The sequence below is a fragment of the Podarcis pityusensis genome (genome assembly GCF_964106645.2).
Source record: "Podarcis pityusensis genome assembly, chromosome: Z".
NCBI lineage: Eukaryota > Metazoa > Chordata > Lepidosauria > Squamata > Lacertidae > Podarcis > Podarcis pityusensis.
The window spans coordinates 8,491,830-8,508,819 of record NC_138044.1 but is presented as its reverse complement, the minus strand read 5'-3'; the positions used below and the strand labels follow the sequence as shown (position 1 = coordinate 8,508,819).

The window sequence follows — 16,990 nt, the reverse complement described above, 5'->3', positions numbered from 1 at the left end:
AAGCTGCCCTATTCTGGGTCAGACAACCTGTCCATTCAGCTCAGTATTTCTGACCCTGACTGGAAGCAGCTCTCCAGGCTTTGAGAGAGAGGACACCCCACCCCTGTCCTGGAGCTGATGGGGATTGAACCTGGGAACTTCTGCATGCAAAACAGATGCTCTGCCACTTAGCTGTGGCCCTTTCCTATGCCTCAAGATGGAGATGTCAGGGCTCAGCTGGAGGCAACTATTGGAGGGCAACATGTCCTACCACTGCTGCAGCATCAGAGCTTGCAGGGCAGCAGTTGAAGAAGGAGCAAAAAGGGTTTTCTTGTGTGTGTGTGTTTCTTTGTGGCTGATTGGCTGTTCTCCCTGTGCAAAGGTCAGAGGGGGCAGGGTTTCTGTTGAGGCAGGTGATTAGCTGTGGGAGGAGCTTATCAGAGCTTGCAGGGCAGCAGTTGAAGATGGAGCAAAAAGGGTTTTCTTGTGTGTGTGTGTGTGTTTCTTTGTGGCTGATTGGCTGCTCTCCCTGTGCAAAGGTCAGAGGGGGCAGGGTTTCTGTTGAGGCAGGTGATTAGCTGTGGGAGGAGCTTATCAGAGCTTGCAGGGCAGCGGCGCGCGCCTGGTGGCGTGTGCAGTTTGATCCATCTTTTAGGTTTAGGGGAGCTAGTCTCAAACGTTTGTTGGGGGAGACCTAGGTTTTTTTGTGGGGGGAGTTATTTGTCCTGTCTTCACGCTTTTTATGATGGAGGACCGCTGTAGCCACCCCCAACAACATGTTCTCAAGATGGAGGGGGAGGGAACAGCTGCAGTCGCCTGCGGTTCCTGCGCAATGTTTGCCATCTTGCCAAAGGTTGCAGGCAGCTTTACCTGCAGCAATTGCATGTTGATTGCCCTCTTAAAAGACAAAGTCCAGCAACTGGAGGAACGTGTAGCTACGCTCCAAAGAATTAGAGAGCTGGAGCTCTTCTTGGAAGCAACAGAGCACACCGTCTCCACCAAGGAGGAGACAGGGGACTCCCCTGAGAAGGACGCTAGTTCACCAACACAGGAGCCAGATATATGGAGAAACATGACTCAAAGAAGTAGGAGGCCCAGGGTTCGCTCTGATTGTTTAGAAATACACAATCGCTTTGAGGTCCTCTCCCCTAGCATGGAAGACGAAGAGCAGACTCCATTTGAGGATCTCTCCCTCATTACAGTCGATCAGGTATATGAAGACGAGCAGCAAAGTCAGTCCTCAGGGAATGTGCAGGCGACCTTGGAATGGACAGCTCACGGAAGAACCCTGACCAAACCTAAGAGGAGGCATGTAGTGGTGATAGGGGATTCCCTACTGAGGGGAACAGAAGCAGTGATCTGTGGGCCTGACAAGATGTCTCGGGAAGTGTGCTGTCTCCCCAGGGCTAAGATCCAAGATGTAACTGAACGACTGCAAGGAATCATAAAACCCACTGACAAATACCCCTTCCTCTTGGTTCATGTGGGAACCAATGACACTGCAAGCAATAGCCTCCAGAAGATCAAAAGAGACTACGAGGCTCTGGGCAGGAAATTGAAGCAATTAAATGCACAAATTGTCATCTCATCTGTCCTCCCAGTTGAACGACGTGGCCCAGGGAGAGAGGGAAAAATAGACCAGGGAGAAGAGTCGGTGGAAGAAGAAATTTAAAGATTACTTACAGAAATATTGTAAAATTAATGAATGTTAGAATGATGACGGATTGAAGTTAAGTGGTTTCATGCGGTAATGGTATAAAAGAATATGGAAAAATTGGTCTTTAATATCTAAAAATTTAATGTTATAATATATCGGGATTAAAGATCAGGATTAAAAAGGAGGGAAAGGAATCGCTGGACTAACAAATTGAATTAGAATACAAAAGAGGGAGGTATGAGGAGGTCCGGGAAACAAGTAAATGTAAAAGAAGTGATGAAAAGATGGAATTGTTTTTAACTGCTTTTTCTTTTTTGTATTTTGTATTTTGTATTTTTCCTTTTTATTGTTAATTTTCTTATAAATGTGATCTTTTTCTTTTGAAATTTTAATAAATATCATTTTAAAAAAGAGAGAGAGAGGGAAAAATAGTGGAAGTGAACAGCTGGCTTCGCAAATGGTGTAAACAGGAACGGTTTGGATTCTTAGATCACGGACTGCAGTTTCTTGAAGATGGACTTCTGGCAAGCGATGGGCTGCACCTCACAACGGTTGGGAGAAATGTTTTTGCCAAAAATCTCAGAAACCTCATCAGGAGGGCTTTAAACTGACTAATGTGGGGGAGGGAGACAGTGCTCCTGAAGGTAGGAGTCTATCAATTGATGAAGATGATCATCCAAATGTCATAGACCAAATGGAGCAAACAGCACGCAGACCTAGTGGTGGGAGGAAAAAATCCTTAAATAAGAGACACGGGGGAATGATTAATGGACTTCAATGTCTGTACACTAATGCGCAAAGCATGGGAAATAAACAAGATGAGCTTGAGCTCTTGGTACAGCAAACTAAATATGACATAATAGGCATCACTGAAACCTGGTGGGATAAGTCCCACGATTGGAATGTAATAATGGGGGGATACAATATATTTCAGAGAAACAGACCAGACAAGAAAGGAGGAGGAGTGGCGTTATATGTCAGGGATGTGTATACCTGTGAAGAGATCCAAGATTTAGAAACTCAAAGCCAAAGTGAAAGCATTTGGGTCAAAATTAAGGGAGAGAAGAATAACAGTGACCTCATTGTGGGAGTTTACTATAGATCCCCAAGCCAAACGGAGGACATAGATGATGCCTTCCTGGAACAGATGGCCAAGCATGCAAAAGGAAGGGAGATAGTAGTAATGGGGGACTTCAATTACCCGGATATTTGTTGGATGTCAAACTCAGCCAAGAGCATAAGGTCAAACAGATTCCTCACTGGCCTTGCAGACAACTTCATTGTCCAGAAAGTGGGAGAAGCAACAAGAGGAACAGCCATTTTAGATCTGGTCCTAACCAATGTTGATGACCTGGTTAGTGGGGTAGAAGTGGAAGGATCATTAGGCACGAGTGATCATGCTCTTCTGAAGTTTATTATACAGCGGAAAGGAGCAGCCAAGCATACTAGGACTCAATTTCTTGACTTTAAGAAAGCCGACTTCATAAAACTTAGGGAAGTGCTGGGTGAGATCCCATGGACAGTAATACTAAAAGGAAAGGGAGTTCATGATGGCTGGGAATTTGTTAAGAGGGAGATAGTAAAAGCACAAGGTCAGGCAATACCAATGAGACGGAAACATGGAAGGTGCCTAAAGAAGCCAGGGTGGCTATCTAAAGAACTTTTAACTGAGTTAAGATTAAAAAAGGATGTGTACAAAAAATGGAAAAGGGGGGAAACCACCAAAGAGGAATTCAAACAAATAGCCAGCACATGTAGACACAAAGTCAGAAAAGCTAAAGCACAGAATGAACTCAGGCTTGCTAGAGAGGTTAAAAGCAACAAAAAAGGCTTTAATGGGTATGTTCGTAGCAAAAGGAAGAACAAAGAAACAGTGGGGTCACTCAGAGGAGAAGATGGTGAAATGCAAACAGGGGACACAGAAAGGGCTGAACTCCTCAATGCCTTCTTTGCCTCAGTCTTCTCCGATAAAGAAAACAATGCCCAACCTGAAGAATTTGAAGCAAATGATTCAGCAAAGGAAACACAGCCCAGAATAACTAAGGAGATAGTACAAGAATACTTGGCTAGTTTAGATGTATTCAAGTCTCCAGGGCCAGATGAACTGCATCCAAGAGTATTAAAAGAACTGGCAGATGTGATCTCAGAACCACTGGCAGTCATCTTTGAGAATTCCTGGAGAACAGGCGAAGTCCCGGCAGACTGGAGGAGGGCAAATGTCCCTATTTTCAAAAAGGGGAAAAGAGAGGACCCAAATAATTACCGCCCAGTCAGTCTGACATCAATACCAGGGAAGATTCTGGAGCAGATCATTAAGCAAACAGTCTGTGAGCACCTAGAAAGGAATGCTGTGATCACCAATAGTCAGCATGGATTTCTGAAATATAAGTCATGTCAGACTAACCTGATCTCGTTTTTTGACAGAATTACAAGCCTGGTAGATGAAGGGAACGCAGTGGATGTAGCCTACCTTGATTTCAGCAAGGCATTTGACAAGGTGCCCCATGATATTCTTGTAAAGAAGCTGGTAAAATGCGGTCTTGACTATGCTACCACTCAGTGGATTTGTAACTGGCTGACTGACCGAACCCAAAGGGTCTCATCAATGGTTCCTCTTCATCCTGGAGAAGAGTGACTAGTGGGGTGCCACAGGGTTCTGTCTTGGGCCCGGTCTTATTCAACATCTTTATCAACGACTTGGATGATGGACTCAAGGGCATCCTGATCAAATTTGCAGATGACACCAAACTGGGAGGGGTGGCTAACACCCCAGAGGACAGGATCACACTTCAAAACGACCTTGACAGATTAGAGAACTGGGCCAAAACAAACAAGATGAATTTTAACAGGGAGAAATGTAAAGTATTGCACTTGGGGGAAAAAAATGAGAGGCACAAATACAAGATGGGTGACACCTGGCTTGAGAGCAGTACATGTGAAAAGGATCTAGGAGTCTTGGTTGACCACAAACTTGACATGAGCCAACAGTGTGACGTGGCAGCTAAAAAAGCCAATGCAATTCTGGGCCTCATCAATAAGAGTATAGCATCTAGATCAAGGGAAGTAATAGTGCCACTGTATTCTGCTCTGGTCAGACCTCACCTGGAGTACTGTGTCCAGTTCTGGGCACCACAGTTCAAGAAGGACACTGACAAACTGGAACGTGTCCAGAGGAGGGCAACCAAAATGGTCAAAGGCCTGAAAACAATGCCTTATGAGGAACGGCTAAGGGAGCTGGGCATGTTTAGCCTGGAGAAGAGGAGGTTAAGGGGTGATATGATAGCCATGTTCAAATATATAAAAGGATGTCACATAGAGGAGGGAGAAAGGTTGTTTTCTGCTGCTCCAGAGAAGCGGACACAGAGCAATGGATCCAAACTACAAGAAAGAAGATTCCACCTAAACATTAGGAAGAACTTCCTGACAATAAGAGCTGTTCGACAGTGGAATTTGCTTCCAAGGAGTGTGGTGGAGTCTCCTTCTTTGGAGGTCTTTAAGCAGAGGCTTGACAACCATATGTCAGGAGTGCTCTGATGGTGTTTCCTGCTGGGCAGGGGGTTGGACTCGATGGCCCTTGTGGTCTCTTCCAACTCTATGATTCTATGATTCTATGATTCTATCCCTCTGTTGCCCCTTCAAGCTCATTCCCAGATGATGCTCTGCAACAGAGATGTGATTCTTCCCAGGCCTCTCTGGGGTCTTCCTGGGCCACACAACCTCCTGAGCCACTCCCTTCACCAGCTCTCCTTGAGGATGGAATAACCGAGAGAGAGAAAGAACTCCTAGTCTTAACACTTTGTATTGCCCCAATTCCATATGCACTGTCTGTGTTTTGTTTGCTTTGCTGTGATCTGAACCCAACAGGTTGAACCTTTCATTCCCAGTTAATGAACAGTAGCTGAAGCTTTGGCAAAGCTGTTCTCTTCTAGCCACTAACCTCCCACACTAAGCAAGACATAGTGAAATGGCAGAGGTCAGTGGGAGATGAGAGCTTTACCAAAGCTTCTGTAGTCAACACTGTGTGTATGCAATAGCCCTTAACATGGGCGTAGCCAGGATTTTTGTTGAGGAGGAGCCTTTTGTTAGGGGGGCAGAACCTCAGTTAGCTATGTATTTTTTATTGATTTTTATTGATTTAGCTGCCCCCCTGCCCAATAGCATACGAAGGGCTGTGCGGGGAGCCCCGGGTTTTCATCACTGAGGGGGGTGACAAAATGGCAAAAATATGTTTTTAAAATAAATAAATTAAAAATTGAGCTCATGACACTTTTTTTTTTTTAATAACTCTTTCACCTACTGCACCCCCCTAATTACACCACTGGTAGCTAGGTGAGGTGGGAGGAACTGGGTGTCACACTGGGGGGCCTGCAGCGTGCCTGAGCCATGTGTCTCTCCTGAGGGGGAGGGGGACTGCTTGCAAGCTCCGCGCTGCTTTTTTGAGCAGCGCAGGGCTTGCATCTGCCCACCGCCTCAGCTGCCCTACACCTGAGGGGGAGGCTGCGGAGAGGCTCCACACAGCATGCTCTGCCTTGGCTCGCCCCGCCCCTGGCTGCAGGACACACATACCGCACCAGGCACCTGAGCAGCTAGCTACGCCACTGCCCCTGCTGCCCCCTTGGCTACAACCATGGCCCTTTGTCATTAGTTCAGCCCACTGGGGAGAAACTGGGTGACTAGTAAGGGGTTGGTGAGAAGCCTTGGGGTAGGAGGAAGAGAAATGAGCTTCCAGTATGCCAGTTAGGATATAGGAAGAACCAGGCTGCTTCGGACCAAGGTGCATCTAGTCCAGCATCCACATTTCAGTAAAGGAGAACAAGAAGTTTCCAGGAAGCCCCAAAACAGGACATGGAAGACAACAGACACCCTCTACTGGTTGCCCCTTCCCAATGCGGTATTCAGATACAGTGGTGCCTCGCAAGACGAAATTAATTCGTTCCGCGAGTTTTTTCGTCTAGCGAATTTTTCGTCTTGCGAAGCACGAAATCCCATAGGAATGCATTGAAATTCAATTAATGCATTCCTATGGTCAAAAAAAGTCCAAACAAAGCCAAATTTGGTACAACAAGAGTTTATTAAGTGCTCTTTAAAGTCACACATACTGTAAAGAGCATTTCAAAAATTGAAGGAACAATAAATTCAAAAATTGAAGGAACAATAAAAATCATAAAAATTCAGAAAAAAAACCACACAAGCTTCCAGATTCTTGCAAACCCCTCCTCAACTGTTCCCCCAGCCACCCACCACACAGAAATTCAAATCCAGAATTTTTTTTAAAAAACAGCAGAGTGGCCCAATGGTCACAAAAAATCATAAAAATGCAGGAAAAAAACCACAAGCTTCCAGATTCTTGCAAAAACCCCCCAACACCAAGTCCTTGAATTCCAAACACCCCAACCCAAAATCCAAAACCCCCCAAAAAAGTTTTAAAAGTTTCACTTACCAAATGGCTGCAAAAGAAGTTTTGGAAAAGCTTCAAAAATCGCCAAAGTCTTCAAAAACCTCAAAAAAGGCTACCACACTGCGTGCTATGAGTTGCTCCTCGAAGTCAAGTCGCAACTGCACCTCTTCAAGCAATGCACCTTGGGTTTTAACGGTTTTACGAAAAAGGAAACAAACTTGCAAGACGTTTTCGTCTTGAGAAGCAAGCCCATAGGGAAATTCATCTTGCGAAGCAGCTCAAAAACCGCAAAACCCTTTTGTCTAGCGAGTTTTTCGTCTTGCGAGGCATTCGTCTTGCGGGGCACCACTGTATATAACTTAGAGCAGGGGTCAGCAAACTTTTTCAGCAGGGGGGCCAGTCCACTGTCCCTCAGACCTTGTGGGGAGCCGGACTATATTTTGAACAGTAAATTAAAAAGGAATGAATTCCTATCCCCCACAAATAACCCAGAGATGCATTTTAAATAAAAGGACACATTCTACTCATGTAAAAACACACTGATTCCCGGACTGCCCACGGGCCAGATTTAGAAGGCGAGTGGGCCGGATCCGGCCCCCGAGCCTTAGTTTGCCTACCCATGGAGGTTCCAATTAGCTATCATGGTATTTAAAAATATGGTCTACCCTTGTTGTCACTGTGCTCATATGTATTTTGGAAACTTCTTAAAGAATACCATCTTTCTAACCTCTAGCCCGGTGGTGAAGAAGCTGTGGCCTTCAAGGTAATATTGGACTTCAACTCCTATCAGTCACAGACACCAAGGCCAAAGGTCAGGAGGGAGGGGAGCTTAAGTCCAACATCAATATCGTAGACAAACAGAAACTGTTCTGATTTCCCTCTCTGAGCTGTCACATGCTTGGCCATTTACTCTTCTAGGGCACCTTGTCCTATTACCAAATTTTAACCCAGGTGGGAAGCATTTCCTGCTGTCCAGTCTAAGTCTGCTTTGCTGCAAACGGAGCCCATCAACTTCAATCCATTTACTATTTGCCTTGCCTAACTCCTTGTATTAGGTCAAAATTGAGCACAGCCTGATTCAGATGCAGTAAAATTGATTCCAGCTTGCTTTAATCTTGGTGTCATTGGCCTTTTGTAGAAACATTTCCAGAGGGCATCAGCCAATTCACGTTTGATCACTGCCAGGCAGAACCTCAGACAGAGAAAAACAGGATTTATTTCTGAGGTAAAGAGGAAGCAACAGGCTGGAAAAGAATCCATTTACTCCTCTTGGCACAGCTGCCAAGACTGATTTTCCAGAGCCTACAGTGAACTAAGAGATACTTATTCAGAACCTCCAGTCTTCATTTATTGTGCCAGTATTTAAAAATTTGCGTGGAGACCTGCTGTCTTAATCAAGCTTAATATATATTCTAGCTAAATGTCAATTACACACATGTCATGTATTCTTGAAAGAGCTATTTGCTGAGTTAGTGATTGCTTTTTTGATCCTGGATAAATGGAAGATTAACACTATGTTATCTGAAATGAATGTGGCTGTTCATAGTGGCCCTGTGTCTGGACTCTACCATTTTGGACTGCAAGAAGTGGCTCACATGATGAAATGGCTTTCATGGGGCTTCAGAAGATTCTTCCAGATTGAAAACAAGCATTTACAGAGAAAGACAGTCTAGAATGTTTCTTCTTGACAAACTAGGTCCTATTTGTGGGCCACTGTGGGATGGGGATAGAAATTTGATTCAGGTTTGTTTGAAGCCAGATAGATCAAATTCAAACTGAAACACAGGTCTGCTCTCCTGAATTCCCTGTTTGGCACAGTTCTATACATTGGTACCTTGGTTTACAACCATAATCCGTTCCAGAGGTCCATTTGTAAACCAAAACAGGTTGTAATCCAATGTGGCCTCCAAAATTTTTTTGTTCGTAATCCAAAAAAAGGTTGCACACTGGGATACGCACTTCCAGGTTTGATGTTTTTGTAATCCAAAACGTATGCAAACCAAGATGTATGCAAACCAAGGTACCACTGTACTTTAATCCGTATCCCAATTAATCAAAATCCTAGTATTTATATGTTCCTAGTTTTTAGGGAGGACCCCCCAGTTCTATAACAATAACGTTTCTCAGTTCCAAGGACCAACAGTCACCTTTGGGTGGGGAGGAAAGGGTTATTCCAGGCTAGACGGTGCACTGGAATATCCCTTCCTGTCTTGATTGTGATATTTTGGGCTGGCACACTCACCAGCATGCTAGGTGATCATTCATTTCTTCCATACAGACTCAGCAGAGGAAGGTCGCTTGGAGATGGCTGGCTGATTTGTGATTAATTTTTTCCCCTTCAGTTGAGTTGCTCAGAGCTAGCCCATGAGAGAGAAAACTCTTTAAGTCTGTGCTGGAAGAGGACATTTTTTCCTATACAGTGGTACCTCGGGTTAAGTACTTAATTCGTTCCGGAGGTCCGTTCTTAACCTGAATCTGTTCTTAACCTGAAGCACCACTTTAGCTAATGGGGCCTCCTGCTGCCGCCGCGCTGCTGAAGCACGATTTCTGTTCTCATCCTGAAGCAAAGTTCTTTACCCAAGTTACTATTTCTGGGTTAGCGGAGTCTGTAACCTGAAGTGTATGTAACCTGAAGCGTATGTAACCCAAGGTACCACTGTACCACAGAGTTATGGGCAGGGGTGCCAACCATAGCTGTCAACGTTTCCCTTTTTTTAAGGGAAATTCCTTTATTCTGAATAGGATTCCTCGCAAGAAAAGGGAAAAGTTGACAGCTATGGTGCCAACTTGAATAAAATAGGGGGAAGGCAGGTAAGCCGCACTCCCACATAATTGATCACATGATTTGATGCATGCAAACCATCTAAATGGCAATGCCCATCAACGGAGTGGGGGCTCAAATATTTTATTGGAGGGGTCTGAAGCTCTCTCAGCCCCCTAAGAGTTGGGTCATATGATTACGGAGTAGCAGGGAGGAAAGGGAGTAATAGAGAGCTAGCCTACTTATATTTTGTGCTGGAGGACAATCTGGCTAAGTTACAGGGAAATCTAGGCTGTTTTTAATTTTATTAAGAGCTGATCTTACAGGTATTATGGAATGAGCTCCCCACTGATAATACAGGAGGCTCCGTCTGTATTGACATTCTGCTGGCTTTTGAAGATGCACCTGTTTGCAGAAGCATTCCTTTCATCATTCATCCACAGTCCCCTTTTTAATTGCTGGGTGATTTTTAACACAGATTTTAATTACGGGTAATTATGTTTTGATGTTTTAATGGGATTGTTTTATTGTGCATTTTAATTCTGGGTGCCTATATTTTAAGGTGTGTGTGACTGGTTTTTGTACTTTGTAAAACTACTTAACAGTCCGTTTTGGTCAAGTGATGATGATGATTTCCACATTGCACTGATATCTAAAGATTTTTAATGTGTTCGGGAAATCATCTGCAGAACTGTTATGAGCGGAGGGCCCAAATACCTGCTCCCTTTTTGTGTTTGTTTTAAGACTAAGAAAAAGGCTGGGATACTGGGAACTGCGCATCTTTAGCCTGGATAAGAGAATATAAAGGTAAAGTTAAAGGGACCCCTGACCATTAGGTCCAGTCGTGGCCGACTGGGGTTGCGGCGCTCATCTTGCTTTATTGGCCGAGGGAGGTTCCAGGTCATGTGGCCAGCATGACTAAGCCACTTCTGGCGAACCAGAGCAGCGCACGGAACCACTGTTTGCCTTCCCGCTGGAGCGGTACCTATTTATCTACTTTCACTTGATGTGCTTTCGAACTGCTAGGTTGGCAGGAGAGAAGAGAATATAGCCATCTTCAAATATGTGAAGGTCTGACACATGGAATATGAAGCAAGCTTGTTTCCTGTTTCCTCCAGAGGGTATGACCTGAACCAATGGATTCAAACTGCAAGAAAAGAAATTCTGATTAAACATTAGAACTTTATGATATTAAGAGCTGTTCAGCAGTGGAACAAAATATATTGTAAAGTGGTGGACTCTCTTTCACTGGAGGTTTTTAAAGAAAGGTTTGATGGCCATCTGTAAGAGCTTCTTAAGCTGAATTTTCCAGTATTACAGAGGGTTGGACTAGATGACCCTTGGAGTAGCTCCCAACCTTACAGCTCTATTATTCTACTTCCTTTTTTCCCCCTCTTCTTCACTTACAGTCATATTCCCCACATACTCATACTTCCCCACCCGCAAGGAGGAGGCCAAGGCCATCTGCTGGCACATCTCTCTCAGTAAAGCTGATTCTCTAAATCCAGAGTAGGTAATTAGAGTTTCTCGCATACTCATTGACCCCTCCAGCCCCCATGTCTGTCCCTCCCAGCAATCTACTGGCACTTCATATAGTTTTGTTAAGCAAGTGCTTACGAATTACACAGTGGTCTCATAGGATTGTATGTGATGGATGGATTCTGAATGAGGGTCAGAAACAGCTGGGACTATTGAAAGGGCTTTCCCCTAGATGTTTGCCATGTCTCCAAGGCACTTTTACTCCTTTGCACAGCTTTACAAACTTCTTCCAAGGCCCCCCAAACCCTTGAACCACCTGTAAATGTGTGGAAGATGATTTATTGTTCTTAACTATCACTGTGTTACCATGGTTATTTCAGGTTAATCCATGCTATTAATTCCAGAAGTCTACAGGAACACACAATTTCATTACATGACGTGGATCTCTCTGTACTCCCACACCACAAACTCAATTAGTTGTTTGGTTTACAGCTTCTGTGCTTGCATTAGCAGCTGCTTAATATTTTAGTCTGGGTTTGGGGCTCCCTCCACAATTGCCAGACAGTGAAAAACAAGTTTTGCCAGGCAAAGGTTTGCTGCTAGGGGAACTCTCAGAGCTGATGGATGAGGTGGCGAGAGCAGAGATTGATTTTCAGCTTCTCCAATTTACCTTGCACAAGTAAGCAGTGTGCCGTGTGGGGAGGAGTTCTATTACAGTGTGGGGAATAGATCTGGACAATAGAAAGGTGGAATAAAACTGCTTATTTTGCACTTTAATCACTGGTGCTTGAGAAGCAAATGCAAACAAATTGGAATTCTCCACCCAGCCATGGTATTTTCACTCCTTTCTCTGGAGAGGAAGTATCTAATGCTGGAAATTAGACAATTGTATGGTGCTCTCCATGGACCTATGAAGACAGTTCAGAAACTTCAGCTGGTACAGTACGCCACTGCCTTGAATGATGATGGGCACAAATTAGCATACTCATATTCAGTACTTTTTTCTGGGTGGACATAGGGGTACACATACCCATAAACATTTTGTGAATCTAAGTTTGGCCTCATTGAGGGGGCAGTATTTCAATATGAGTAGGAAAATTGGAGTACAGTGGTACCTCGGGTTAAGAACTTAATTCGTTCTGGAGGTCCGTTCTTAACCTGAAACTGTTCTTAACCTGAAGCACCACTTTAGCTAATGGGGCCTCCTGCTGCCGCTGCACCGCCGGAGCACGATTTCTGTTCTCATCCTGAAGCAAAGTTCTTAACCTGAGGTACTATTTCTGGGTTCGCAGAGTCTGTAACCTGAAGCGTATGTAACCCGAGGTACCACTGTACCCCTAAACATTTTTTCAGGGGAAAAAAGCACTGCTTATATTGATTGCCCCAGTATTGACTGATTTATTTCTAAACCCAATTCAAGATTCTGAGTTGGATCTTTAAAGCAGGGGTGAAAAATAGGCCACATTATCCCAGTAGAAAATTGCCAAGGACCTAGTATTGCATCTAGCTCACCCAATGAGCTTCATGGCTGAGTGGGATTTGAACCCTGTACTCCCGGGTCCTAATTCTAACCACTACACCACCACTGGCTCCAAACTCTTAAGAGTCTGGGGGCACCACTGACATCACCCCTATTTCCATCTCTGTATCATCCACAGTTTTCAGAGGTTAGTAAATGCAGGCAATATACAGACTGGGAGTTAAAAGGACTATACTTACTTTTGGACTTGTTCAAAAATGCCAGTCCTTTGAAAAGCTGGAAGAAGTGTGCACCATCTGTCTGTCACTTGGACAAGTTCAAATGTTCAGCTGGCCAAAACTGTTGAAGCAATCAGAGGTTTAGGATTTTTAAAAGGTATTTGTTTTAACCCCAACCTCGACTTAAAGGGGGTGAACTCAAGGTAATATGTGGAACTTCTGCCAGAAATAGGAAATACAGAGGGGCTGGAGGAGGTGTGGGAAGCCGATCTGTGATATGTGCCACAGGATGATATATGGCATGGAGGGTGGCTGAAATCACTGATCAATTCAGAGTCAGATAAGAGACACATTACAAGGTGATAAGCTGGTCTTATACACCAGTACAACTAGGATTTTCTCCGTATTGTAATTTCCCAGGAACATACTACCATATGTGGTGGAGGTGCCCCATGATGTGTTCATCTTGGCACAGAACATTTCAGTAAGTATCAGCCACAGTAGAACAATTGGTGGTGATGGATCCAGCACCTGCCCTTTTGTCAGTAATTCCATAGGTCGCATTAGGGCTTTTTAAAAATAAAGATTTAATTATATTTTTTGTTGGTATCAGCACAATTGTAAATATAACAGGGCTGGAGCTATTCCCCGCCACGCCAATGTTTTAAATGTTATTGAACAACAGAGACAGACAATACACACAAATGGAAAAGCAAGCATTAACAACAAATTCAACGCGAGAAGCTTTTGATAACACAGTAAAAATTAATTTAAAAAATCAGGTGTGGATAAAATGGATATGATTATAAAATTACAGACAGGGTTTAAAACACAACTTGCATTGTGCAATGAATGAAACAGGAAAAATGAAAAAGTTATTGCCTGATTATAGACTGCCAAAAAAATGATTTGGCTCCACCGGGCAGATCCTTATGTGACTCTACCCCCATAAACCAACTTCGACAGGTGGGGTATCCCACCTACCTGTCAAAATCCATTGTGCAGTGCTTGGGAATCTCCTGTACCTGAACAGGGCAGGATTTGTCTCCCCATACATCAACTGTTGCACAGGAGGGTCAACCCTGCTTTCTCTTCCATCCTTATTTGGGGCCATCATTCCCACTTATCCCATAGTTATAGATTTAGGATAAACATAGAAATTAATAAATTCTAGGATTGAGATTATTTGGGGTGGGAAGGGATATATATATATATATATATGGTTCAATATATGTTGCAACCAGTAGTGATGTATGGAAGTGAAAGCTGGACCATAAAGAAGGCTGATCGCCGAATAATTGATTCTTTTGAATTATGGTGCTGGAGGAGACTCTTGAGAGTCCCATGGACTGCAAGAAGATCACACCTCTCCATTCTTAAGAAAATCAGCCCTGAGTGCTCACTGGAAGGACAGATCGTGAAGCTGAGGCTCCAATACTTTGGCCACCTCATGAGAAGAGTAGACTCCCTGGAAAAGACCCTGATGCTGGGAAAGATGGAGGGCACAAGGAGACGGGGACGACAGAGGAAGAGATGGTGGGACAGTCTTCTCGAAGCTACCAGCATGAGTTTGACCAAACTGTGGGAGGCAGTGGAAGACAGGAGTGCCTGGCGTGCTCTGGTCCATGAGGTCACGAAGAGTCGGACACGACTAAACAACAATATGTTGCAAAGGAATTCTTTTGTAGTCTGGCCAAGGTAGGGCAATTAAGGGAACAATAGAAAGACATTGAGGGCCCATTGAGGGGTGTTAACAAGACAAGGGCCGTAAATATTACCAGAGATTGGGGATTTGGGAGGTTGCCAGCAGGAATGCTGACTTGCCCCCCAAACTGAGGAGACACAGTCACATGATGTGTCACCTGATGCCGCCAGGTGTGCCCCAGATGAGGGCAGGACACTTGCTCGTCCCAGCCGCTGCCCGGCTCCTGGGCTGCCGGGGTGGAGGCTGGGGCTGGGGCACGTGGAGGGCACCCGGCGGTGGCAGTGCTCCCTGCTCAAAAATGTTGGAGCTGAAGCCCTCTCTGCACCCAGTACCCAGTGCAGCTGGTTTCCAGGGTAACTGCTCTGGGGGAGGGCAAGGTGTTTCTGGGAAGAAGAAAGGAAAGAAAGGCTGGGATCCATTTTTTGAGGAAAGCAGCCTGAAGGTTACTTGCGCTGTTGCCTCTGGAATGGTGCATGCTGTAAGATCTGGACTTCCTCCATGCAGACTGAAGAAGCAAATAGGCGAATAAACCCTATTTCTTAAAGCACGACAGTCTCTGCCGTGTCTTCTATTCTCCAAGGGGACACACACCCTGTAGGCATGCCTCTGACCCCATGCGCTCTTGCCACTGCTTGGCAGATAGAGGGGCAGGCACCGGGTTTTTGTCAAAATATTATTGACTTTAGAATCCGCCCATGACTCCACCATCTCTGCAGCAAGCCACCACTCCTGTTACGGTTTTCTATCACATACGTAAGTTATGGCTTGCTTTTGTTTGTGCTCTGTCAATAGAGTAGGAGTGTAACTCAGGACTTTTGTTCAGTTGCCCTGTAGTAGTATCCAGTGGTTGAAGCAGTGGCGTAGCGTGGGGGGTGCCAAGGGTGCCGGCCACACCGGGCGCAACATTGGGGGGGGGGCGCGAGTCCAGAGGGAAGGGACAAGTTCCTTCCTCCGCCGGGCTCCCCGCCGCTACCGCCAGCCTTACGCCCTAGCGCGTGCGCGCTCCCCGCCGCCGCTGCGACTGCGCTCCACTCACTGCTCGCAGGAGGAGCAGCCGCTGCAGCAGCGCCGACACTGCCACCGACGCCTGGCCGGGCACGGGCAGCCTCCGCACCCCGCCGCCGCCGCCATCCCCTCGGCCCAGCCACAGGCGGCGGCTGCTTCTGCTGACTGGGAGGGAGGAGAGCTCCGAGGGGCCTCGCCGCGCCTTGCGCTCCCCAAAACCCTCCGAGAGGAAGCCGGCGGGCGGGCGAGGGTCTCCCGGCAGAAGGGGGCGCCGCTGGCTCCGGCTCTCAGCGCAAGTCTCAACCGCGGGGGGGGGGGGCGAGGACGGAGCACGGCTGGAAGCCCCCGGACCCGGCCGGGAGGAGGAGAGGCGCTCGCCAAGCCCGGATCTGGAGCTCCACCTACAGCCCAAGGAGAGGAGGGGGCGGGGAGGCGCCTGAGGGGAGGGGGCTTCGGCTGCCTCGGCCCGCGGGGGCTCCGCAAATAATAAATTTAATAAATTCCTGCTGAGCCTTTGGGGGGGGTCCTTGGCTCCTTCGCTCGCCCCCAGCCCCAGTGGCGTAGCGTGGGGGGGTGCAGGGGGGCCGGGCGCAACACCTGGGGGGGGCGCTCGCACTCGAGTGCTAAAATCCACGGGTTAGGGGGCGCAAATTACTTGCCTTGCCCCGGGTGCTGACAACCCACGCTACGCCACTGGGTTGAAGTACTGATGGGAGGAGGCTAGAAGGGCAAGGAAAAGTGTTGCTGTTGCACAAAATAATTACTGCTCCCAGACAGAGTAATATTAAGGTGGCAATGGTAGGTGGTGGGATAATGCAGCTAATGACTGCAGCATCTGAGCTGCTCAGTGGCTGAAGAATGGATGACAACAGGTTGTGAACTGTGCTTCCGTTCCTCAGCGTAATTATAGCTCTGTAACAGCTAAGGGTGGAATAAAGCCATTAAAGACTGTAGCAGTAGAACAGAGTGGTAGAATTTAGTCTTAGGAAACTGTTGTTTCAACTGTAAAGACACACTGGCATTTTTTTGACAGGGTGAGGGGAGGGAATTAGTCATTAAAGTTGGTGGTTGAAGATCTCTGAGAAGAGTTCTTCACAGTTGCTCTCTCAGCTGGCCAATGAAAATGATGGCACAATGAGACAATGTCAGTTGCAGGACCCTGCAGAGGCACTCAGGCTGTTGGGAAACCATTGCAAGGCAGGCACAAAGTAGGCAGAAAGAAAACAAGCCAAGCTTTCAAGAAGAAAGGCCCAGGTCTCTCTAGTAGTCTGTGGAGCAATTTGTGGTTTTATTGTGCTTTTATTAGTT

At 46.0% G+C, this 16,990-nt stretch overlaps 1 long non-coding RNA gene across 1 annotated transcript in view; it reads left to right on the top strand.

Moving 5' to 3' along the window:
- The first annotated feature begins 15,832 nt into the window (after positions 1–15,832).
- The window catches only part of LOC308468668, a 64,601-nt gene continuing 63,443 nt past the window's right edge, over positions 15,833–16,990 (top strand). The window contains exon 1 of the long non-coding RNA XR_013981797.1: positions 15,833–16,385. This is a non-coding gene — a long non-coding RNA (uncharacterized lncRNA). The remainder of the gene's footprint in view (positions 16,386–16,990) is intronic.